Source organism: Cryptotermes secundus, unplaced genomic scaffold (assembly GCF_002891405.2).
Source record: "Cryptotermes secundus unplaced genomic scaffold, Csec_1.0 scaffold1025, whole genome shotgun sequence".
Classification (NCBI taxonomy): Eukaryota; Metazoa; Arthropoda; class Insecta; order Blattodea; family Kalotermitidae; genus Cryptotermes; species Cryptotermes secundus.
The window spans coordinates 731,976-757,702 of NW_019730118.1; the positions used below are offsets into that span (position 1 = coordinate 731,976).

Consider the following 25,727-nt stretch of genomic DNA (forward strand, 5'->3'; position numbering starts at 1 on the left):
TGGCACTAGTTGGAGGTGAGTGGTCAGCTTCATGGCCCTAGCATCGTGTTTAATGATCTCAGAAGTGTGGAATGTAAGAATTGATGGAAGGAAAGGAATATTGATGTTACTTGTGCGGATACTTAGTTGTAAGGAGTTACGTATGAGTTAGGACCGTGCCATAGCTCAGGCGGTAAGTCGCTGGCTTCCCACCGCGGCGGCTCGGATTCGAGCCCGTGTCAGGTCATGTGGGATATGTGGTGGACAGAGTTGCACTGGGACAGGTTTTCTTCGAGTACTTCGGTTTCCCCTGCCAATCTTCATTCCGCCAGTTGCTCTACAATCACCATCATATATCATCTAGGGCTGGTACAATAGGCCAGTAGTGGCCGCAGTACCAGTTGGACTCAGTCTCGCCACACTAATAATACAAACAAAAAAGAAAACTCCGTGGCCTGTAGTCCGTAAGCGAACTATACCGACCGAGCGACCACCACTTGTCGGCGAAGTTAGTGCCAACTTAGCGGATAGAGGGTGTCGCGTGGTGAGCGCAACGGATCCCTACGGCCGGTAATCTCGGTTTTTTTAGACCGGAGCCGCTACTTCCTTGAAATAACTCCTCAATTATCCTCACGAGGCTGAGTGGACCCCGNTGTAACTGCAGTAAGTGGCTGTAGAGACCAGTAAAGTATGCAAAATCTCAAGGAACTCATTTGAAAGTCTTCCTTTCATTATAAGTGGGTTTCAGTGGCTGGGATTACGGTATAAGTCTGCCAGTAAATTGTCTAGACAGTTACAGTGTTAGGGGTTGGCCGTCACGACTGGCGGCAGGAGGTGATCTCGCGGACTCTTGTACCAGTGGAAGAGACTAGGGAAAATTACTTTTTTTTTTCTTTTAAGTGACTTGTTATGAAAGGAATGTATAGATCACATGTTCTGCTAGCCTGATGTAACTAACAAATGGACGCTCTCTGGCGACCTGAGATCGCACAAGTGACCCGATCAGCGTGTTTACAGCTCATCGATATGTGTACGTCACTGTAATTGTCAATTGATTCACGACTTCTGAATGAGTAAACCATCCTACTTTAATATAATTTCTGCTTTTTGTCTGAGCGTACGATAAAGGGGATACACTGTGTTAGCATCCGCAGGTTTCCTACGGAACAGTAACAATCTTTTTTGTAAGATTTGAGGCTTTCACGGCGGTGACTATGAAGAAAGCAGTCTTCTGGGATTTGGCACCGTGTATATGTGGTGTTAACCGACGTTTCGGAGGAACGTATCGCCTCCATCTTCAGGGTAGAAGGAAAAATATAAGAAATCCGCGAGCGAAGCAGTGCTTTTACCGGTTCTTACGGTCTCTTCGCTTGCGGATTTCTTATATTTTTCCCTTCTACCCTGAAGATGGAGGCGATACGTTCCTCCGAAACGTCGGTTAACACCACATATACACGGTGCCAAATCCCAGAAGACTGCTTTCTTCAACAATCTTTTTTGCCCACTAAATTTACCACTATCGTGTTCCTCCTCCTTACTCATACCAGATAACTGATTTATTGCCTGTAGGCCCATTGTTTCACATCTGCATAACGAAGAGGTTATAATTTCAATTCTTCACCAAAAATTTTTACAAGTCAAGGAAGATTAGATGGGTGGGACATATAGCATGCATAACAGCGCTGAGAATTGCTTATAATCGAAAAATCGGGATGGAGTACACCACTTATGGACACGGCTGAGATCCGAACTGGGTACTTCCCGAATTCAAGTGTAGAGCGTTACCGCTACATCAACCTGCACGAACATTTTATGATATCTTTAATATATACTCCTAAACGTTTATGGTCTTCCTTTATTCCTGTGGTGAATGCAGTTTGATAGCAACCGTTTTCTTGTTGCCATGTTTCGGAACACCTTATCGGCCTGCCACTGAATTGCAGAGACAGTATGTGTGTGTGTGTGTGTGGGGTGCGGTGGGTGGGGGTATTCCCGCGTCAGACTGGCGGTAGGGGGTGATTTCCCGGGCTTTTCTTCCCTTTTTTTTATTTTTTACACCCCTTATTTATGTTTGCAATATTCCATGTCATTAATCACGCTTCTGGCTTCGAGATGGCCAAGTCCTTCATGTCACAATGAAAGAAGAACCAAGCATCACGAAATAAAGAGTATGGTTGTCTGCACTGAAGTAAGACCGGGCGATGACACATGGTATTGATCTGTAGGGAAGCAACCTTTGGCATTTGGTTGTGAGTTTGTAGGTCTGATCCCTCTCTGAATCCAGAACATGCTTATAAATGGGCACAGAATCGATTACTTGTGTAGCGAATAGCCTACACTATTAGTAAATTATGAGGTTGAAGGAATAAACAGGTCTTGCTGGCCTGATACAGATGTTCTTTCGTTATACTTTGATATTACGTTTATACGAACGCTGATCGTGTTTAGGCCGGTAAAATTAATGGCTTGATGGACAGTAATGCACATATAGCTCAGCATGAAAATAAATGAATAAATCTGTTCGTGTGGACTCGTGGTGAATTTTAAACTGTAGAGCGTAATTCCTGCTGTCTCGTGTACTCGTTTGGCATTAGTGTTTATTTATTGAGTAGTTAGTCACAGTGTAAATGTCACACACTACAGATGGAAATTATTTGTCTGTGTATTTCGTTAAATATCGCCACATCGAAATGCTTTAAATAAAAGTTGTAGGCCTTGGTTAGAGCAATATTTTCTGCTTCAAATTTCTTCTGTACGGAAAGCTGGTTAAAGGCAGACACTCTAGTCGTTATATGGGGATCGATATGAACCAGAATTGAAGAAGTTTGCCTATAGTTTGTATGTGAACTCCCTGTACCGTATTTAATATCATTCCCTATTTCTGGAAGGAAACATACGTTCAGGCAGGTACCGCCGAAGTTACTTATATTCGTTTTGTGCAGGGAACCATGACAAACAGCTGACACGCGGAGAGTTTTAACAGCTTAGGGTTGATCACTGTAATATGGCTTATTTGATAGATGTTTGTTGCCGTTTTGTAGTTCTCGTTTCCCTTCATTCGGTAAACATGACGATAAACAGCTGACACGCGGAAAGTTTAACAATTTAAGGGGTAGTCACTATAATATGGTTTATTTGATAGATTTTTATTGCCGTTTTGTATTTCTAGTTTCTTTTCATCCGGCAAACATGACGATAAACAGCTGACACGCGCAGTATTTAAAGCGATGTTGGTGATGACTTGGCTGTTTTCTACAAGCATGCTGATGGCCATGATCAGTGGACACTGCCAGTGTTTATTGTGGCGAAATTAGATACAGAGTACCTTGTTTCTATTTGTATGTAGCGAGTTATTAATCAGTTTCCAGTTCTGTATAACATCAATGACAGACTGAGACAATTTATACTTATATAAACCCGCATTTGCGTGGTTTCTTGGGAGACTTAGTTGCGCAAGCGCTAGAAATGTGACGGCCTATGTTTGCCCTTGAGGTTGAACTGCGCAAGCGCTGAAAAGTTACGGCCACGCTGTTATGCATGCGTTATTGCGACGCCATCTTTATGTTGACGTATAAAGCTCTAATAATATTATTAAGGTAAAGTTGTCTCTGTGCTTAACTAATTGAGGACTACACCGTAAAGGCGTATGGAGGAGTGGATGTATAGATCTACGTTTTCTTGACCTCGGCACTAGCTGGAGGTGAGTGGTCAGTTTTACACCCCTGCCGCTTTACTCCCGGGGAAAGAGCCCTCGGTACCCATTGGATAGGAGGCTGGATGGGCCTCAGAGCCAGTCTGGACGATATGGAGAAGAGAAAATTCTGACCCTACCGGGACTCGAAATCCAGCCCGTAGCTAGACGCTATACCAACTGCGCTATTCCGGCTCACCTAATAATATTATTAATCTATAAAATTGGTAAAGTTTGTAATTCAGAAGTTAGGTAACGTTTTTTCTTGTTTTGTGTGGGACATTTTAAATTTTTGTAATATAGGCAAAGAAACCGTTTCATACTTAAGTTGTATAGTTGTGGAATAGGTTGTGTGCATGTGGACAACAGTCCACCCATCAACAAAACTACATGGCGTCATACGCCGGAAGACAGTAGATCTGATCTTTTTGTTAAGTCAAATGGATATGTGCGATGTTCTGTTAAATGTGGCCAGAGACTTTGTAAGTCATGCCGATATGGTTAATGAACTTCGCTTTTCCTTTAAGAAAAAAAAATGGAAGAATTGCAGTGGCCCATTTTGATAGGGTTCGTTTTTCCGAAATGCTATGCTAAAGTACTCGTAAATTACCATCTGACTGGATGTAGTTTTTATTTTTCCTTGGCACTACAGCCCCAGTGGGCCTAGGCCTACCTCCATGAACTTCTCCGTTCATTTCGGTTTTTCTAGATCTTAGACATAAGATCAGCGGGTGATCAGCTCGTCGCAATGTCACTACCTGTACACAAACACAGAAAAACGCACACACACACTAAACATCCATGCCCTGAGCGGGATTCGAACCCATGATCCCAGTTTCCAAGCGAGCGAAGACAGTACATGCCTTAGAACATCCAGGCCGGATGTAGTTAGATGACATTTTACGTCTTTTTTAATGCAGTGGCCTATTTCACGATACATCTGGTCCGGGGTTGTCGGAACCAAGTACAGAGTGTCTCTGTTATGTGGGGTGTGATGAACCGGGAGGTAGATTTAATATTCAGATGCGTGCTTATTTTTAAATAAATTATCAGGTTTTTAGAAAAATCTCTTAATATGAAAAATGTGCTTATGACTGTCTAATTGAGCCTGTTCGTAGGATATTTAACGTTACCGTATCAACCACGTAGGTCATTTAATACCGGACATGCGAATTCGTCTGTGTGTTGAACTGGGAAACATAAAGGGTGCGATCGTGGTAAATTTGACGTAATATGACAGCGTTCTCATGGAGGAACTGAGGGAGTCCCACATCACACCCGGCAATGTAGCCCGTAACCCTGACCGAAATTCGAACTGGTACTTCACGAGAACGCGATGGCGTAGTTGGTTAAGGCACTGTGCTACAAGCCCGAGGGTCGCGGGTTCGAGTCCCGATGAGGTGGATTTTTTATTCTTCAGTTCACCTAATCCTTCCAGCCGCACTATGGCCCTGAGGGTGACTCAGCCTCTAACAGAAATGAGTACCAGGAATCTTCCTGGCGAGTAAAGGGTGGCTGGCGTGTAAGCCTGACAACCTTACCGCCATTTGTGAGCAGATTGTATAGAGAAAATGTGGGAGCTTCGATGTCTCACAACCCTATGGGCCTTCATGGCCTGCTATAAGGATAAGTTTACCTTTTTTTACTTCGCGAGTATACTGTACTATGTCGCTGCTTTCGGTATACACACTCGTACGCATATGTACGTACATGATACCATTTGTCGTCACTGAATGTTACCGTTGTGTGTAATGAAGAGCCGTAATGACGTCATTCAAGCAGGATATACTGTAATACATGCGTTTGGCTAGAGCACTTCCTGGCGCTGCTCGAATTCCCTTGCACCGTGTACAATGAAGAGTTGCCAAAGTGTGTCACGAGATGAAGACCAACCTCGTGCTTCTTATTGGCTGGCTGATGCTTGGTGTGGTTCTCTGTAGAAGGCTACAGGGGCACGTGGTCTGCACCAGCAGACTTGCCTGTACCGCGTTTATTCTTAGCGAAATAACTGCCTGGGAACCCTACACTCGATTATTTCCTTTCTTGCATAACAGGAGCTGCTACTTATGTTTTAAGGGCAAATAGTCATATCGAGTCACGGGAAACTAATAGTCTATCTGTTGAAAGGGCATGTAAGGAGAGCGGTATGCAGTTTTGAAAGTGCAAAGAAATTTGTGTAGGCCTACCGTTGATCTCGAAACTTTTAGTCCGCCGACTGGTAAGATTTTCGAGACTGTATCCATGATCCACAGACTGTCATTGTGGATAATCTTCAAAATATAATACAATTTCACTCTTATTTATTATGCAAGACGTGAACTTTAACATTTGGATATTAAAGAAGCTAAATAAATGTATGTTCCAAGAGACATTCAGTATTTTTAGTTATTCAGTAACCTTAGAGATAATTTATAACAAATATTTTAGTAAAAAATGTCCATAGATGTGTTTTTAGAAAATGCAAAATAAAAACGATATAAGATTTGAGGTTTTCACGGCGGTGACTATGAAGAAAGCAGTCTTCTGGGATGTAGCACCGTGTATATGTGGTGTTAACCGACGTTTTGGAGGAACGTATCGCCTCCATCTTCAGGGTAGAAGGAAAAATAAGAAAATCCGCAAGCGAAGAGACAGTGAGAACAGGTGCAATTCCAACATTACTCTGCCTGCACTTGTTCTCACTGTCTCTTCGCTTGCGGATTTTTTATTTTTCCTTCTACCCTGAAGATTGAGGCGATACGTTCCTCCGAAACGTCGGTTAACACCACATCTACACGGTGCCACATCCCAGAAGGCTGCTTTCTTAAAAAACGTTATACTTAATAGTTGGTCTGAAATTCCTAATAAAGATACCTTCGCAGTTAACTCCCATAGAAAAGCCCGGTAGTCTGTAGCTGGACGCGGCCCATTGCCAGTTCATCTATCATCCTCGCCTATCCTCTATGTTAATGTTAAATTTCTCTCTTCTTCTCGGCCTTCGAGATTTTATTGCTTAAATTCTATACGCATTCCTTGCCCCCAACCAATCCTAGCTCCTCTTCCAGTCCCTTGTGCTCTCCTAGATTTCATTACGCAAACAGTACTAGGTGATTTCGCAAAGTTCCTCTTTATGGAATTTCCTAAATTTTGCATCTACTTTATCCCTCTTGGTCACAAATATTTGCTTGAGCTCTTTGTTTTCAAGCTTCTCTATGTTATTTCATAGAAGTAATATCTCACAGATCATAACCACTTTAACTTGCTCGTGGGTGATTAAAGAACATGTAATGTTTCTTGATTACCAATCGTTTTCCGGTAAGAGATACAGCCCTTTGGATTCCGCGCTGCAGCGTCGACTGAAGGTTACTGGAAGATTGCCGATTGTATCTTCAGCCGCCGATCAAATAAATCAGTTTGTTACATTTTTTTCCCCCCACAAAAGTAGATATTCTTACGCAGTGTAAGGTCGATAATCCGATCCCGGGTCTGGTCAAGTGGGATTTGTGGTGGACAAAGTGGCGCTGGGGCAGGTTTTCTCCGAGTACTTCGGTTTCCCCTGCCAATCTTCATTCCACCAGTTGCTCCACAATCACCCTCACCTATCATCTGGGGCTGGTACAATAGACCAGTAGTGGCCGCAGTACAAGGGACTTAGTCCCACCCCACTAGCAATTAAAAAAAAGTCCATAATCGCTTTCCCAACCGTTTCTCGTAAGTTACCGATGGCCCATTTATAACGCCGTCTACAAGGCCTGTATCGCGAACCCTCAGCATAACGAGATATCGAAGAGAATAAGTACATGCCAATAAAATTTTGGAAGGGGTCACAGGCAGTCATGCCGACAGCAAAGTGACCCCGTAAGCCTCCTTTTAGTTTTTCGAAGTAAGCAAAGTAGGCTGAAATGTAGGCTATGTTGGGCAGGTCATGTTTTCCGAATGATATTAAAATCTCGCCCTCCTGAAACCAGATGGGTGCAGAAGAGCTGGAAGACGAAAACTCGGATGGATGAAATAGAATGTGCTTAGTGTGAGAGGATGGAATCAAAGGGTGTTTGACAAGGGAGAATGCAAAAATTTCTTGGAAATGACCAGGGCCCAAACTGAGCTGTGAAGCCATTAGTGGCAGCAGCAACAGAATATACACCTGCATGTCCATAACACCCCCCCACCCCCTTCCTTCCTGTTGAAAACAGGAGCTGCTGCGCTATACTGATAATTCCCAGGAGTAATAGAAGGAGTCAGAAGAACGAATTGCTTACTGTTAATAACATAAAAAATGCAAGTATGATGCTAATTTCGTACTTAATAAGAGTACTCTGTGGCCCTAACAGTCATTTTAATGTCAGTGGTTTTAAGTGCAGTAGGCGGGATAAACCCAACGTCATTACGGAAAATCCTGACATATACAGTCAATCAACTTCTGAATTACATATCTGACAGTATACTCCCTACTGACATCAGCTTCTGCTGACGCCTCCACCTACCCTGCCAGGAATACTGTTGTGTAATGGGACCCAAGTTTCTGCTGCCAGAAGACGGACATATGCATACAGCATATTATCCAGAAAGTGGACGATTCACAAATAAAATTATCTCATACTAGTAGGCCTATCTTCAGTTCGGGCACCATCGATTGTTGCCTGTCACCGACGCAGAAGTAAAGTGTTTGATACATGTTGGACTGCGTCCCATATGGGAGAACTTCAGATGAAACTGAACACACACTGTTCTTCGTACTTTATCTTATCACACTTCTATTTTATTTGCTCTCCTAGTCAAGTCTGAAGAGTCTGAATTACATTTTTACTTGAGGCTTCTGGTGCCAATATCATTCTCGGGGCCGTAAGGGAACGTGTCTGCCACAGAAGCTAGTTTTGGGCTTGTACTCAGAGTGCAATTGTAACTGTTAACAGCGTGTGTACAGCTGACTTGTGTATAATAATTACAACATGAGATTTTTTTCCTGTCACTCTTGTGATATCGTGGTGCATATATTACAGTTTAATAAGGTTAATTACTACGCATATCCGTGGCCTGCTTCGAGCTACAGCCGCCAAGATCGTAGCAGCGTGGGAGGCTGATTGTGAGAGTAACACAATTGTGACCAAGCAGATCACAGTTCGAAATAGGTACATATTTCTGAAATGGGTTTTATTTTTAATCCACGTACAGCATTGGCCTTGGTGTTCATTTATCACAGGTGCAGATATGTTGTTAGGAGCCGGGATGGCGTAGCCGGTATAGCTACTGACTACGGGCTGAATGACCGAGGGGTCGGAGTTCGAGTCCCGTAGGATCAAGAATTTTCTCTACTCCGCGTCGTCCTGGCCGGCTCTGGGGTCTACCCAAACCTCATATGCAGTGGGTACCGGGGACTCTTTCCCACTTGGGTAAAGCGGCCGGGGCGTGAAGCTGACCACTCGCCTCCAACTAGAGCCGAGACCAAGAAAATGTGGATCTACATATCCACTCCCCCATACGCTTTTATGGCGTAGTGCTTAATTAGTTAAGCACTTTACCATACATTATAGATATGTTACTGGTGTTCAAATACAAATTTATTTCAAATCTAATCACACTACAAATAGTACATAGCACGGAGTCGTGTATTATTTCTGTGTTTTGTTAAATACACCTCAAATAGAAACGTATTTCAAATGAAAGTTGAAGATCATACTTAAATTAAGCGTATGTATTAGCCTATAGTCTTTAGTAACAGGAGCTTGTTTTTAGAGAAAACTGGAAGTTCGATTTGAGATTCATACGATGTAGGGGTTTCGTTGGGCCCGCACACGGACCAAAATGAATTTCTCCCAACAGCTTTTATGTTAAACTGCAGTTTCATATTACATACAAATCCGTCCATTAGTTTCGGAGATTACATTGTTGCACCGACAGACTGGGAATCTTTGTTGTTATCATATCATCCCCGAATATCAGGTCCCAACATTAAAGCGATCCCTGTTATCGTGTCATTAGGGTGTATATGGAAATTACACTCCTACGTAGAAGTGTGAATCCATGATCCACGGCGCAGTCTACATAGAACGCCAGTATACGTGTGACTGGGACTCAATTGTAGTTTCTTGGAAGAAGCGAACACCTTGAAGACTTGTTTCGTTTGGAGCTTCTGTTTCTTTTTTCTGCGAAATCGGACCGATTTGTGTAGAACCGTAGAACGCTGATTTGGCTTACATGATTGGATGATGAGTAAGTAAGAGTTGGGAATGGAGCGGTCATGGCCTATCCGAAGGCACGCAACATGTGTTTGAAGAAGCTGGGGAAAACCACTAACCTCCTCAGGATGACTGAAGAAGCTGGAGAAAACTGCTAACCTCCTTAGGATGACTGAAGAAGCTGGAGACAATCACTAACCCCCTAGGATGACTGAAGCAGCTGGAGAAAACCACTAACCTCCTCAGGGTGACTGAAGAAGCTGGAGACAATCACTAACCCCCTAGGATGACTGAAGCAGCTGGAGAAAACCACTAACCTCCTCAGGGTGACTGAAGAAGCTGGAGACAATCACTAACCCCCTAGGATGACTGAAGCAGCTGGAGAAAACCACTAACCTCCTCAGGGTGACTGAAGAAGCTGGAGACAATCACTAACCCCCTAGGATGACTGAAGCAGCTGGAGAAAACCACTAACCTCCTCAGGGTGACTGAAGAAGCTGGAGACAATCACTAACCCCCTAGGATGACTGAAGCAGCTGGAGAAAACCACTAACCTCCTCAGGGTGACTGAAGAAGCTGGAGACAATCACTAACCCCCTAGGATGACTGAAGCAGCTGGAGAAAACCACTAACCTCCTCAGGGTGACTGAAGAAGCTGGAGACAATCACTAACCCCCTAGGATGACTGAAGCAGCTGGAGAAAACCACTAACCTCCTCAGGGTGACTGAAGAAGCTGGAGACAATCACTAACCCCCTAGGATGACTGAAGCAGCTGGAGAAAACCACTAACCTCCTCAGGGTGACTGAAGAAGCTGGAGACAATCACTAACCCCCTAGGATGACTGAAGCAGCTGGAGAAAACCACTAACCTCCTCAGGGTGACTGAAGAAGCTGGAGACAATCACTAACCCCCTAGGATGACTGAAGCAGCTGGAGAAAACCACTAACCTCCTCAGGGTGACTGAAGAAGCTGGAGACAATCACTAACCCCCTAGGATGACTGAAGCAGCTGGAGAAAACCACTAACCTCCTCAGGGTGACTGAAGAAGCTGGAGACAATCACTAACCCCCTAGGATGACTGAAGCAGCTGGAGAAAACCACTAACCTCCTCAGGGTGACTGAAGAAGCTGGAGACAATCACTAACCCCCTAGGATGACTGAAGCAGCTGGAGAAAACCACTAACCTCCTCAGGGTGACTGAAGAAGCTGGAGACAATCACTAACCCCCTAGGATGACTGAAGCAGCTGGAGAAAACCACTAACCTCCTCAGGGTGACTGAAGAAGCTGGAGACAATCACTAACCCCCTAGGATGACTGAAGCAGCTGGAGAAAACCACTAACCTCCTCAGGGTGACTGAAGAAGCTGGAGACAATCACTAACCCCCTAGGATGACTGAAGCAGCTGGAGAAAACCACTAACCTCCTCAGGGTGACTGAAGAAGCTGGAGACAATCACTAACCCCCTAGGATGACTGAAGCAGCTGGAGAAAACCACTAACCTCCTCAGGGTGACTGAAGAAGCTGGAGACAATCACTAACCCCCTAGGATGACTGAAGCAGCTGGAGAAAACCACTAACCTCCTCAGGGTGACTGAAGAAGCTGGAGACAATCACTAACCCCCTAGGATGACTGAAGCAGCTGGAGAAAACCACTAACCTCCTCAGGGTGACTGAAGAAGCTGGAGACAATCACTAACCCCCTAGGATGACTGAAGCAGCTGGAGAAAACCACTAACCTCCTCAGGGTGACTGAAGAAGCTGGAGACAATCACTAACCCCCTAGGATGACTGAAGCAGCTGGAGAAAACCACTAACCTCCTCAGGGTGACTGAAGAAGCTGGAGACAATCACTAACCCCCTAGGATGACTGAAGCAGCTGGAGAAAACCACTAACCTCCTCAGGGTGACTGAAGAAGCTGGAGACAATCACTAACCCCCTAGGATGACTGAAGCAGCTGGAGAAAACCACTAACCTCCTCAGGGTGACTGAAGAAGCTGGAGACAATCACTAACCCCCTAGGATGACTGAAGCAGCTGGAGAAAACCACTAACCTCCTCAGGGTGACTGAAGAAGCTGGAGGAAATAACTAACCTCTTCAGGATGACCGGTAGAGTGTGGTCAGTATTAGAAGTGGGCACCTACGGAACACAAGTTCACAGAGTTGCCTCCACCTTAACCTGATCGGAGCCGGACCGGTTAGGGCTATGTTCGTATTTCACTCTATTGGACGACACTTTATGCGTATCATCCAATCAGAAATGATTATGAGAGGACGTATAAGGAAGCGGTCTCCCGTCTGTTTTAAGGGCTGACCCAGCATTTCCTGGAGGAACTGAAGGAAGCTGCCGCAAACCTCCGGATAGCCGGCATCCAAGTCGTGATTCGAAACGGTTACCTCCTGGATACTTGTCTAGGGAAAACAAACCTGCTACTAATGCTGTGAATAGAATGGAATATAATTTGGAAATAAACAAGGAACAGTTTTTGTCTTTTGTTACTCTTGGATTAGGATTGAAGGAAACTAAGGAGCAGATTTTCCAGTTTCGAAGTGGACCCTAGTCTATGAAATACGAAAGAAGCCAAGAGGTTGCTGTATTGAGACAGTTTACGAGCGATAAGAGACCAGACATGCTCTGCTGTTATCAGTGTTGTAATAACTTATCAGACATTGGCAAAACGATTGTTTACGAACTTAAATAGCGGGTAGGCCCTATGGATGGTTACCGTATGTGTTACGTAAAGTGAATCGCGTGAAACAAACACGTAAGGAACAATAGACCTAAATGTCCCTCTTCTTGCTTCATCTCATAAACTGTTGGTTGCAATGCGATAAAATTTGTTATAGTTAGATCTACACCAAAAGCTGTTAATCGAATGTAAAGCCGTGCTCTACATGATTATGAAAAACACCTCTGTTAGTTTTCTCAAAAATGTACATTGCAGTGGAATGGTACATGGTGTAAGATGTAGGTTCTCATGTTGGCCCATAGCTTATGTTTAAAAACGTTCTGCGATACAGTCAGTACGTTAGGATCTCTTTCAGATAGGACCAGCATTTGTGTCTCATCATACAGACTGTTAGTTGAGTCTCGGACTCATGATGCCTAGTCCAGTATTCATTCCTTACCGTGACCGTTCACTGAGGACTAGTACCGTAGTACTGAGGCGCTTCTCAACCAGTGACCCCTACGGACCATTGTACGGATGTACGCAGTTGGCACAGGTACGTTCTTCCGGAACATGCCTCCTCCATATGCCCTGAAGACGGAGCAGCTGGTTCCACCTACTAGACTGCATGCTGTTGTAATCCAGAAGACCACATGTAGTTACTATAGGATTCTGACGATGGTGTATAACACACTGATATATTGGGTTTTTGGACTTTATCCATCGTCCTGGTTTTTAAGATAACTAATAAAAACACGACGTTTCGGAAACTGGATCTGTTTCCGTCCTCAGGTGAAGGAAAACACCTATTCTGTTGGGTCCGTTAGAAAGAGCTAGCCTCAATCACTGGACAAACCGATGTCACAAAACATGAAGATTATAAACACCTGAGTCCAGGCTAAGTCCATGAGAGCTAATAAGAAAAATATTCATAACAAATGACAATTGTTGACGCTAGTTAGACACTATTACTTTTTGTTACTAGTTCTTCTTTCTATTCCATGCCGTGGGGTCATGGACTTGGTTATGAGTTTGGTTTCATGGCATAAATTTCTACAGATCTATCTATCCTAGTTCCACGCTTGTATGTGTTTGCAACAGTTTGTTATGAATATTTTTCTTATTAGCTCTCATGGACTTAGCCTGGTCTCAGGTGTTTATAATCTTCATGTTTTGTGACATCGGTTTGTCCAGTGATTGAGGCTAGCTCTTTCTAACGGACCCAACAGAATAGGTGTTTTCCTTCACCTGAGGACGGAAACAGATCCAGTTTCCGAAACGTCGTGCTTTTATTAGTTATCTTAAAACCCAGGACGATGGATAAAGTCCAGAAACCCAATATATTAGCAGAAGACCACAGTTTGAATATGTACCGCCGGCATAGGATACGGTGTGATGACGTGTTTGTGTTTTAGTGGCGTTGGGCCATTAATTATGTGTACAGGTAGAATTGTCCCTGTGCTTAACTAATTAATCACTACGCCATGAAGACGAACGGGGGAGTGGATGTATAGATGCACATTTTCTTGACCTCGACACTAGTTGGAGGTGAATGGTCAGCTTCACGCCCCGGCCTCTTTACCCACGGGAAAGAGCTCCCGGTACCCGTTGGATTTGAGGGTGGGTGGGCCCCAGATCTGGATCACATGGAGAAGTGAAAATTTTTTACTCCACCGGGACTCAAACTCTGACCCGTAGCCAGTCGCTATATCGACTGCGCTATCGTATTGAAATTGTATTTATTTATGATTTTTAGTGTCGCAGCCAATAGCGGAGCGTATTAAGTGGAGTCCGGTGGTAGGATGATTTGATTCCAGTCGAGATTCGAACCGGGCACCTTCTGAATATACGCCAGACTGCCGTGTGTCTTGAGTTGTTTGTTATGCCTACGTGAGTCTGTTGATTAGTTGGTTTGACGTATTATAACCGCGAATCTGGATCTTAAAGGAATATATTTGGGTAGTGCGAATTGGATTGAACAGAATTAGAATCAGGTTGTGTGGAGATTTTATGTTAGCCCGTTGAAACTTGATATTTGTAATGCTAGGGGTTTTATTGTACCGATCTCTGCTTTCATACGTTTCTCGGCGTTTGATTGAGCTTATGCAGGGTAGTGTCGATTGACGCGTCCGTTTTCCAGCGATGCTGGACCTGCTCGTTGGTTAGCAAGATATTTATCACTACGAATGAAGTAAAATTTCGGCGTGATTGTCACCAATTTGTAATGAGTTACACCTTTACTATATATGGATAGGAAATGTGTCAGTCTTCCACGTATCACAGGTTAGAGACCATACTGCTGCCTTAAGCTTGTCCATTCAGGTGCACGTGGTCTTCGACCGCTCGAACGCTGGGATCACAGGTTTGAGTCCTACTAAGGACATGGTTGCTTGTCCGCCGTTCCTCTCTTTGAGTTGTCCAATGTATGTAAAGCCCCGCGATGGGCTGATTCTCCATACAAGAAGTCATCCAAAATGTATTGAACGGATTCATAGTTCCAGTATTAAATTCTGTATTGAATCATGCCGCAGGGCCTAATCCGTAAAAGTTGAAGAGGAACAAGAAGAAGAATAATATATTCACTGCATATAATGAGGACTTCAGCGTCTGAAGGAATAAGTTTTCGTCGTGTCTGTTTAACGTTGCATCAGCGTATATTGAACTCTAGCTTCGCTGGTAGAAGGGCATGTTACTATATTTGTAACTACTGTTCTTTTGCCATGGTTTCATTGGGCGGCAGGAAGAGATTTTGGGCTTCGTGACAAGTTTGAAGTACGAACTTTAAAACATCCTATTGATAAACACAGGTCTAGGAGGAAATAAGAACTTCGTACAAAAATTATCTGTTGCTAAAGAGTTTTATCTTCTGGGAAATAAAGCCATGTAGTGCTTTGGATGTCAACCGTAATTTCATAGGAACATGTCGCCTCCACCTTCGGTGTTGAAGAGTAAGCCAAGCAAGATACAGGCGTGACTTTCAACGAACTGAAGGGCGCTATATCCCACAAGATAAAATCCTTCATAACCACCGCCGTTAGAGTCTCAAATCTTGTAGCGTTTTAAGTCTGATTTGATTTGTTATAAAGTGATCGTTACTAATTACAATAATCCAGTTCGCATAGAAAACATTGACTGAAGATCGCCTTAATATCAGTGATTTCACCGAACATTTGATGTTTATTGACGTCTCAGTATCCTGTATAGAGAGTGACCCGTATCCCTCGACAGGAAATTCTTCCGATTAAATGTATGTCTGATATAAGGAAACCTAGTGGTGTCAAGTTTCAACGCAAGTACAGTCTTCGATCTATTTATATTGATATATCGATGATTAAAGTCAAGGAATGGTATTGCCCTGGGTGCAATGTGCCATTATATGAAAAGGAGAAAACAGTACTTAACTAAACTGGCATGCCATACTGTAAAATTTAAAGCTATCCCTGAAACAGACCGTGAAGGCCCGTAGGATTGTGAGACGTCGAGGTTCCCACATTTTCCCTAACGCGTCCAGGAATATTCCTGGTACTCATTTCTGTTAGAGGCTGAGTCGACCCCAGGGCCAGGGCCACCTCATCGGGACTCGAGCCCGCGACATTCCGGCTTGTAGCATAGTGCCTCAACCAACTACGCTATCGCGCACCCCTTTGATAACGAGGATCTTCCTAATTTATACAAATCGCACAGTTTGGATATGATGGGCGGTGACTAGGATGGGGGAAAGAAGGAATGCATGTAGAATTTTTGCGGGGATGTCTCTTGGGAAACGCCCTCTTGGAAGACCGAGAAGGGGATGGGACGGTAACATCAAAATATATGTTATGGACATCATCGTGATGTCCGTTGGCTGCCTTTGGTATTATGGCTGTTGAGTCTTACGATATTGCTACATTGGCGTTGTTTAATTTTGTTGTTTAGTGGTAGAACATCACTTCATTATTTGCTCAACATAGGCTTGTTGTGCAGTGAACGCGTTCTTTTGCAGTTTCAACAGCTGACTTTCTCAATGCCGGTTATTTACATTCATGTGACTTTTAGGTCTTCGTGTTTCCTTAAAAGGCCGTGCCCTGTAGCAAGGAGACCATTCCCAAGCAACATTTAAAATTTAATTTTACCTAGACAGAACATGCCACGAATCTTCTAACTGCAGGCTGTTATTGATTTGGTTGTTTTGAGTGAAGGTTTTATGTGGATATGGGACCGATTTTCATTCGTTGTGGACTATAATGTTGCAAAATGGGGGGGGGGGGGGGGAATAAATTCGCTGATGGACAAAAAATTTTATTTGGCTATATTATGAGCTACATATCAGTTTAATTGTATTAGTTACCTGTGCTAATTACTGCACCCGATGTTGCATGCATTGCGTGTGTACAGTCTTGCTGGCTTTAGAATAGAAGTTACTGTCTTTCATATGCCCTCAGAGTTCCATATGCGAGCAACAACATTCATGACCTGCCGCAGGAGTTTACCGTTTGCCTGCAATTACTCTTGATAACCCAACGCTCTCCTATAGCCACAGAAGAAAACAAAGGAGAATGAGGACTGGTGACTGGGAAGGTCAGACTTTTGGTCCTCCACGACAAATACAACATTCATAATAGTGAATGAAGGATTTTATTGCTTGTCCGCCGAAATGAAGTAGAACGCCCGGAAAAGGAGTATTTTCTAAAAGAATTGATAGTTTGTTCTGTAGAGAATTCAGATAGTAGTTTGCTGTTAAGTGCTAACTGTTACATAACTAATAAATTAAAAGTGGTATTTAATTGATAAGATAACCGAATGAAACTGTGTTACTCTGCGTTTTCTCCTTTTCCCCAGTTTCCAGCAGTAGCGCCACAATCGGTTGATAATCGAACAAGTGTTGCCATATTTTCACTCAAAATAAGCGAAATAATATCATGGCAGCTGTTTCGTGGGACACTGTATATGGTGACTTTGCTTACTTAGTTAGCTCTGATAACAGAAACCGAAAGTCCAGCATTGGACGGATCTACCAGCTTCCCATGTTCACATCATACGAATATTTACCCAAGTTCCATTTCTGTTTGAATCTTTAAATTGGTCGCTTTCCAAGAAGTTTTTTTTTTCACCAAAATTCTGTGTATATTTCTAGTCTCAACGTCAAATTTTAGTTCTAGGCTATCGGGACCTTCTTGTTTTCACTACCTTAATGATACCTGTGTAGACCGCAGAGTTTCTCTTTAGGAAATGTGCTGAACAGCCCACTTACTTTATCTCCGTTCGGAACACATGTCTTCGCAATCACTGTGTTTTTATACTCTTGTAATTTTTCGGCCCGGAAATCAGCTATCATGGTTTCTTATCAGCTGCACCAAGTAAGTGGCGAGGTTTAACCTTAAAATGGGCCATGACCACTTCCTGTTAGTTCTTCTGAGTTCTTCATTCACAAACACTGACGTTCTAAATGTCTGTAACCATAGGCTTGTATCGTCATGAAGGTATTGTATCCCGACAGTGGACAGTGTCCAAAGAAAAGACTGTCTTGATAATTTATGCGGCCCTGCGCTGTGTATGCATCTGGAGGAAATGTTACGTAAACCGAGAAACCGCAATGAACGAACGATGTTACTCTTGCGCATCGGGATAAACGAACAGACGGCCACGGACTCCGTATCATGCGTTCACTTTATGCTCCTTATGTAAGTAACGCATGCAGATAACGGTAAATTAAGTAATAATGCATATAGGCCACTGTTAGGATAGTAGGAACTAAGACACTACGATGCTGGACTGGAAAAGTGGTTTCAAGCAAGGAATGCATACGGCATTTTTGTGAGCAGAACGGTCACTTGAGGGCTTGAAGGTGTGACTGAAGAATAGCACTGGGGGAATTGGCGTGGTGTTAGGAAGTGCATTGGGCTGGCTCAGGATCCTACGGCGTAGGGAGCTTAGGTACTCGCGTACTGATACTTCGAGGTCAGCATGTAAGAGATTAATATTAAGGTAAAGGTAAAGTTGTAACATTTGAGGTTTTCACGGCGGTGACTTTGAAGAATACAGTCTTCTGGGATATGGCGCCCTGTAGATCTTGTGTGAACTGACGTTCCTCCGAAACGTCGGTTCACACAAGATCTACACGGCGCCGCATCCCAGAATATGGCATTCTTTAAAGGTAAAGTTGTCCGTGTGCATAAACTACGCGTCACAGGAGGATCACGTATGGGGCAGTGGAAGTATATCCCCACACGATCCTAACCTTGGTGCTGGATGAAGGTGAGTGATTCTCTTGATGCCCGACCGCTTTTCCTCTGCAGAAAGACTGGGGCACTCATTGGATAGGATATTGGGTTGACACCAGAACTTCTTTCGACTTGGTGATGAGAAATATCCCTGCTCCTGCCGAGATTCGAATCACGGGTTTCTGCACTGCACTGACTTAGCTGAACGGATTTCGGTTCCCAGTTCCTACCGTCATGTTTGTTTTGTTGTTTGTCCTCAGAAAAGTGCGTTATCAGCTACCTTTAGACACTTAAACAGAATGACTGTCTTATTGTTTACCGACGCCTTGTCTGCTACCAGGCTTACTTAATAACATTGATAATTGCTGTAGTGGAGCAGTTGCGATAAGTAATCGATATAAAATTCGTTCCTGTGCCTTTTCTAAATTTTTAGAGTGATTGATTATGGGAAATCTGTACTCCCTACCTCGTGGTAGGTTTCACCTCGTTTCAGAAAGGAGGCGCATTATTTGGGTTGCTTTTATGTCATATTCCTAACTTTGATTTAATAGGTGTTTTTATGTCTACCAAACCCACTAAATCTTGTAGGAATGTGTACTGAAACGGAGTGCATACGAAGTATTTTCAGAATTCCGTGTCTTCCTATTCTGCATGCTCCACTATTCTTAATGTTCACTTATTGCATCCTGTTATCTGTCTTGGACATTTGAAGGAAATCAAGGAGACGAATAAAAATTATAAATAATAATATTATATAATAATTTGTTGGGGGGTGTTTCCACTTGAATTGTTTATACGAAGTCCGTAACATTATCGAGTTAGCAATACGCAGAGGAAATACCTGCCTAACTACGCTTCTTCAGGTTTTTCTACCAAAACAATTTATGCCTTTCTGTTCTCTCCCATGCGAGTTATATGCCCTGTCTATCTCACCCTCCTTGATTTCATTTTCCTAGTAACATTTTGCGAGGGGTGCAGTTCTGTCCAGGCCACTGTTACCTTCTCTTCCACAGGCCTCAATATTCTGCTGTTCCCTATTCTCAAACTCTCTCAGATTTCGGCAATATACTTTTCTTTTTGTGGGGCACCCAGTAGCGTAGTTGGTTGAGGCACTATGCTACAAGTCGGAAGGTTGCGGGTTCAAATCCAAATGAGGTCACTGGATTTTTTTCAATTGACCTAATCCTTCCAGCCGCACTATGGCCCTGGGGTCGACTCAGCCTGTAACAGAAATGAGTACCAGGAATTAATTAAATAATTTTCCTGGGGAGTAAAGCGCGGCCGGCGCGTAAGGCTGACAACCTTACCGTCATCTTTGAGCCGATTGTCTAGAAAAAGCGGGGAGCGTCGACGTCTCACACCCCAATGGGACCCCACGGCTTGTTACACGGAGAGCTTTACCTTCTTTACCTTTTACTTCTTAATTTGTTTAAGAAAGCATTTTCAGTTTGACAGGTTACATATCTAATGTGGCACAGTTTAAATATTTGGGTACAACGATAAATCAAAACCTGTTTCAGGAGGAAATTAAGAGGAGATTGAACTCTGGTAATGCTTGCTGCCATTAAGTCCAGAACCTTTTGTCTTCCTTCTGCTGTCCAAGAACATAAAAATTAGAATATACAGAACTATAATTTCGCCCATGATTCTGTATGGGTATGAAACTTGGTCTCTGACTTTCAGGGAGGAACATAGACTGAGGGTGTTTGAGAACAGGGTGCTGAGGAGATTATTTGGCTGAAAGGGAGATGAAGTGACCGGAGGTTGGAGAAAACTGCATAATGAGGAGCTTCATATCTTGTACTCTTCTCCAAGTATAATTAGAATGATCAAGTCAAGGAAGATGAGATGGGCAGGGCATGTATCACGAATGGGGAAGAAGGGAAATGCATATAGGATATTGGTGGGAAAGCCAGAAGGAAAGAGACCACTAAGAAGACTGAAGACGTAGGTGGATGAACAGTATTAAAATGGATCTTAGATAGAATGAGATGGTGTGAACTGGATTTATGTGGCTGAGGATAGGGACCAGTGGAGGGCTCTTGTGAACACGGTAATGAACCTTCGGGTTCCATAAAATGCTTGGCAGTTCTTGAGTAGCTGCACAACTGGTGATTTCTCAAGAAAGGCTCAGCTCCATGGGTGAATGAGTGAGGTTACGTACTTTTCGAATACGAACCTCAGTACCTTAGCATGACTTTAATTACTTTAAAAGGCGTTCATCGTTAATCTGTGTGTTACTATCTGTCTTGCCAAACTTTAAAATTCAGCACATTATGTGTAATACATTACAATTTACTATCAGAGCTACGAAGTAACTCAGGAGAAGTCTCGTTGTTCTATTGTAACATTCTGATGAACGATACAAGCTAAATACAAAATGCCAGCTGTATTAAAACAGCATAGTATCACACTGATTATCCTCCTGTATTTTATCTCTTTACCTTTAATTCAAGAGCTCTGTGAGTTCTGTGTGGTGATTGTTTTGGTGTGATGCTTTTCACTGCGTTTAAGTGTTCAGCATAATTAAACACGGTAGAGAAAGTACCCGTGTTTTAGCGGTTGCAATAGCAGGAAAGTTCATTCACGACTAACAGACGAGAGAACAATTTACCTACCTACCGAACCAACTGTCGGCGACCCCTTGCTCCTAGTTCCACGGGCTCCTTTTGTAATCCAAATTTAAAACAGGAGCGAGATCGTGTTATTTCTGGATATGTTGGTAGTGAGGATGTGCAGTGTAGTTGGGAGTCGTTGCTTGAGCTGTTCGCCCGTCTTAATGCCTGCTCGTGCATTACCGCACACGAATTTTCGATTCAGTTACATATAGTCTTTTGGTAATTCTGTATCTTACAGGCGGGATTTCCTTATGCGTATGTGCAACAGTGGCCGCAACGGTTTCCAGGACTTCGGAGGGGTTTTAAAGCAGTTTACCCTTTTTGTTGAATGAATCAGTGGTAAGTTCAGTGGTTCGAAACTCGATCTCTTTGTGTGAGAGAGACTTTAAATCAGGAAATGAAATTGATCAGGAAGGGTACAACAGGCTGTATGTTTACTGTAATGGATATATTCGTTTTGTTAAACTATAATTTTCCGTTGTCTGATATGGTTGTATTTCCTCTGTCTCGCGAAATCAGTGTGAGTGGTTCCGTGTGTAGCGTCGTTTGCGTTGTGGATTTAACGACAACGTATCAGCTCAGAATTGTGTAGCGTTAAATAGAATATGACAAGACGTTAATGAATGACTGTCGAACGAAAAGGGATGGTGAAGTTTGCGTGACGAATTCTTTTAAGTTCTGCCGTTTTTCTGCAGCAAATGATGAAATCTGTGAAACATTTATTCTCGGCCGGGATATAAAACGGGTTCGATTATTGATTCTTATTGATTTAAGTCTTTGAAGCCTGTAGTTAATCTAAACAGTGTTTAGGTGTTTAGTTTTTGCCTTACAGAAAACATACCGCATTTCTGTTACAACTGACAGTCCGTTAATGCTGTTAGGAGAAATAATTGCTGTTTATTCTGAGTTCTTACAAAACAGAAATAAATTTTGTGGGCGGTATAACTTACAGGCTTTTTATGCCCTTTCGTATCCCTGCAGAGCGCTTATTAAAACGTCTCCGTCTCTATGACCGAAACAGCGGATAAATCGGATTGCGATAAAATATGATATTGGAGAAATTTACGAAATATTGTCGAGGAGTTTATATTTTCATTTACATTGAACACTTTTAACGACCGTATTACATTAAGACCTATGTGTGTTCGTGCGCTTAACCTAATATTTATCGGCTTGCAAAATGTTTCAGCTGCACAATTGGCAACTTCTCTAGAAGGGCCCAGGTCCGTGTTTCAGACAGATATAGAGGAAGATATAACACACTTTAAACTTGTTACATTTCCCCCCTAAGTCTTTTGGTTTTCGAGGTGATTGAACAGGGAGAGAGAATATCCCAGAATTATTTCGCTCTGCTTATGTTTCCGAACGTGTATATTGACAAATGAACAATGTTCTTCCGAACATACTCGAAGATTCCCGACGGAACACACTCACTGATTATCGAACAATTTTATTTCTTTATAGTTTGCATAATGTATTCGTTGTGTAAAATGTTGAAAGATATTTAACTTTATTTATCGTTTTTGTTGCTTGACATCAGTTTTACGCTACTGTACCGCCATTTTGGGGGGCACATGGTATCGTAGTTGATTGAAGCACTGTGCTACAAGCCGGAAGGTCGCGGTTTGGAGTCCCGATGAGGTGGATTTCTTTTTTTATTTTCCTAATCCTTCCAGCCGCTCTATGGCCCTGGGGTCGACTCAGCCCCTAACAGAAATGAGTACCAGAAATCTGGTAAAGACGAAAGGTGTTCCTCTTCCAGAGATAACCGTGGGAGAATTGCCAGTTGTTCTGGCACATGTATGGGTTTGAGTTCAAACCATCTCCCGCCCGCATAACTTGTTCCATACGGCAAGCCGTGGGATCGTGACAGTACGAAAACGTCGCATATAGGCCTACTGTAGTAACCGTGGTAGAGAGACGAGAGGGGGGTCATGATGCCAGTGAGTTCGTAATGTTTTATACGAGATTCTTTTACGCTAGATTATAGCTTGATATATAACAAAAATAGTTTGTTGTTAAAATTTTTCTTTCCGCGAACGGTGATTTTAATGTAATTGCTGTAACGCAGATAGTCTTAAAGTACAGTAGGATGGTAGACTTGAAAGGATCCAGTCTCCGAAACGTCGTGATCTTTTGTCTCTTACATACCAGACGATGGATGAAGTCCGAAACAAGGCAAGAGAAGTACAGTAGGATGGGTTTGAATTGAAAAGGGAAATAAGTGCTAGGCTTTTATCTCCTAAAATCCGGAAGTAAATAGTTTAAATGCTGGATTGCAGTGGATCTCGGATTGTACTGAACTCCGGAATATTGATTGCACACTTACGTCATATTTACATCACGTGTTCCAGTGTTTTCTCAAATTGTGCAACGGGTTGCTAGGGGTACGTGAATGCAAATGACTTATTTACATAGGATACATCATGCTCTCTCATGGAGCATACAGCCTCATTATAACAAGGTCTTGCGGCCCGAAGCTTGCGAAAAGAGACCTTATGGGACGACGCCTATTATGTTGCAAATGTGTTAGTCTGAGGACAGTAAGAACTATATATTATCACTTATAGCACTATTTAGTGATTCACTTCACATAATATCCTCTGCTGCAGATCCTGACTACCTTAGATATGTCTGTTATAACCTCATAGTTTCGCCACATCGCCGTATTTGGAAATGTTAGTGTATAGGAATTTGTAGCTTTGTTTATGATCTGTGTTTTCTTGATAGAGTCCCCACGATTCTTTAGTTATCGCCTTCAAACCCAAATCTAAAGGCAGATTTCGCAGCCACCGTATTGTTTGACATTGCGCACCAACTACATTAACAAACATTTCACATTTGTCTAGCACAAATTACCGCACAAAATTCGAGGGCCCTATATAAGTTGCCCGCCGGTCACGGTAGCCGAGCGGTCTAAGGCATGCACTGTCTTCTCTCGCTCGGAAGCCGGGATCGTGGGTTCGAATCCCACTCAGGGCATGGATGTTTGTGTGCGATTTTCTGTGTTTGTGTACAGGTAGAGGCCTTGCGACGAGCTGATCACCCGCCCAAGGAGTCCTACCGAATGTCTAAGATCTAGCAAAATCGAAGTGAAACGGAGAGTTTCATGGAGGTAGGCCTAGGTCCAAATGAGGGCTGTAGCGCCAATGAAAAAAAAAAGTTGCCCTAATGACACACTCACCTTTGACGTTCGCTTTGCTGCCATGTTCGTAGGAAATTAACAGTACAATGTATGGGTAAAACTGACTGCAGTAATTATCAAGGGATATCACTGTTATCAACTTCATACAAAATTTTATTCAATATCCTTCTCTTAAGGTTAAGTCCATACATAGAATAAATTATTGGGGATCATCAGTATGGGTTTCGACGTAACAGATGAACTACTGATCAGATATTTGAGTAAAAATGGGAGTACATCAGCTTTCGTAGACTTAAAGAAAGCATATTATCCAGTTAGGAGGAAAGTATTGTACAATATTCTCATAGAGTTTGGGGTACCCATGAAACTAGTTAGGCTGATTAAAATCTATTTAAACGAAACGTCCCTACAGGTAAACATTTGTCTGATAATTATCCTATCCAGAATGGTCTAAACAAGGAGATGTTTTTTCGCCACTGCTTTTCAACTTTGCTTTAGAATATGTCATTCGGAAAGTCCAGCAAAACCACGTGGGACTGATATTAAATGGGACACATCAGCCTTTGGTCTATGCTGATGATGTGAATCTACTGGGTGATACCATAAGGAAAACACACAGACTTTAATTGACGCTAGTAAAGAGGTTGGTCTAGTAGTAAACGCAGAGAAAACTAAGTATATATTGCTGTCTCGTCACCAAAATGCAGGGCAAAATCGTGACATAAAGACAGGAAACAGATGTTTTGAAAATGTGGCACAGTTCAGATATTTGGGAACAACGATAACAGATCGAAACCTGATTCAGGAGGAAATTAAGAGATTGAACTCGGGTACTGCTTGCTACCATTCAGTCCAGAACCTTTTGTCTTCTCTTCTGCTGTCTAAGAACATAAAAATTAGAATATACAAAACTATAATTTTGCCTGTGGTTCTGTATGGGTGTGAAACTTGGTCTCTGACATTAAGGGAGGAACATAGACTGAGGGTGTTTGAGAACAGGGTGTTGAGGAGAATATTTGGACTCAAGAGATATAAAGTGACAGGAGGTTGGAGAAAACTGCATAATGAGGAGCTTCATAACTTGTACTATTCTCCAAGTATAATTAGAATGATCAAGTCGAGGAGGATGATGTGGGCAGGGCATGTAGCACGAATGGGGAGAAGATGAATACATATAGGATATTGATTGGAACGCCAGGAGGAAAGAGACCACTGGGAAGACCAAGACTTAGATGGGTGGACAATATTAAAATGGATCTTAAAGAGAT

General features: G+C 42.8%; 1 protein-coding gene across 6 annotated transcripts in view; it reads left to right on the forward strand.

Moving 5' to 3' along the window:
* Positions 1 to 25,727, forward strand: part of LOC111866266 (clustered mitochondria protein homolog) — a 125,801-nt gene that overhangs the window by 25,633 nt on the left and 74,441 nt on the right. The window contains exon 1 of one of the 6 annotated variants that reach the window (XM_023855049.2): positions 21,458 to 21,653. The exons of the other annotated variants lie outside the window; for them this stretch is intronic. The gene's annotated coding sequence lies outside the window, so the exon portion shown is untranslated. Of the gene's footprint in view, positions 1 to 21,457; positions 21,654 to 25,727 lie in introns of those variants that run through there. 6 annotated transcript variants of the gene reach the window in all.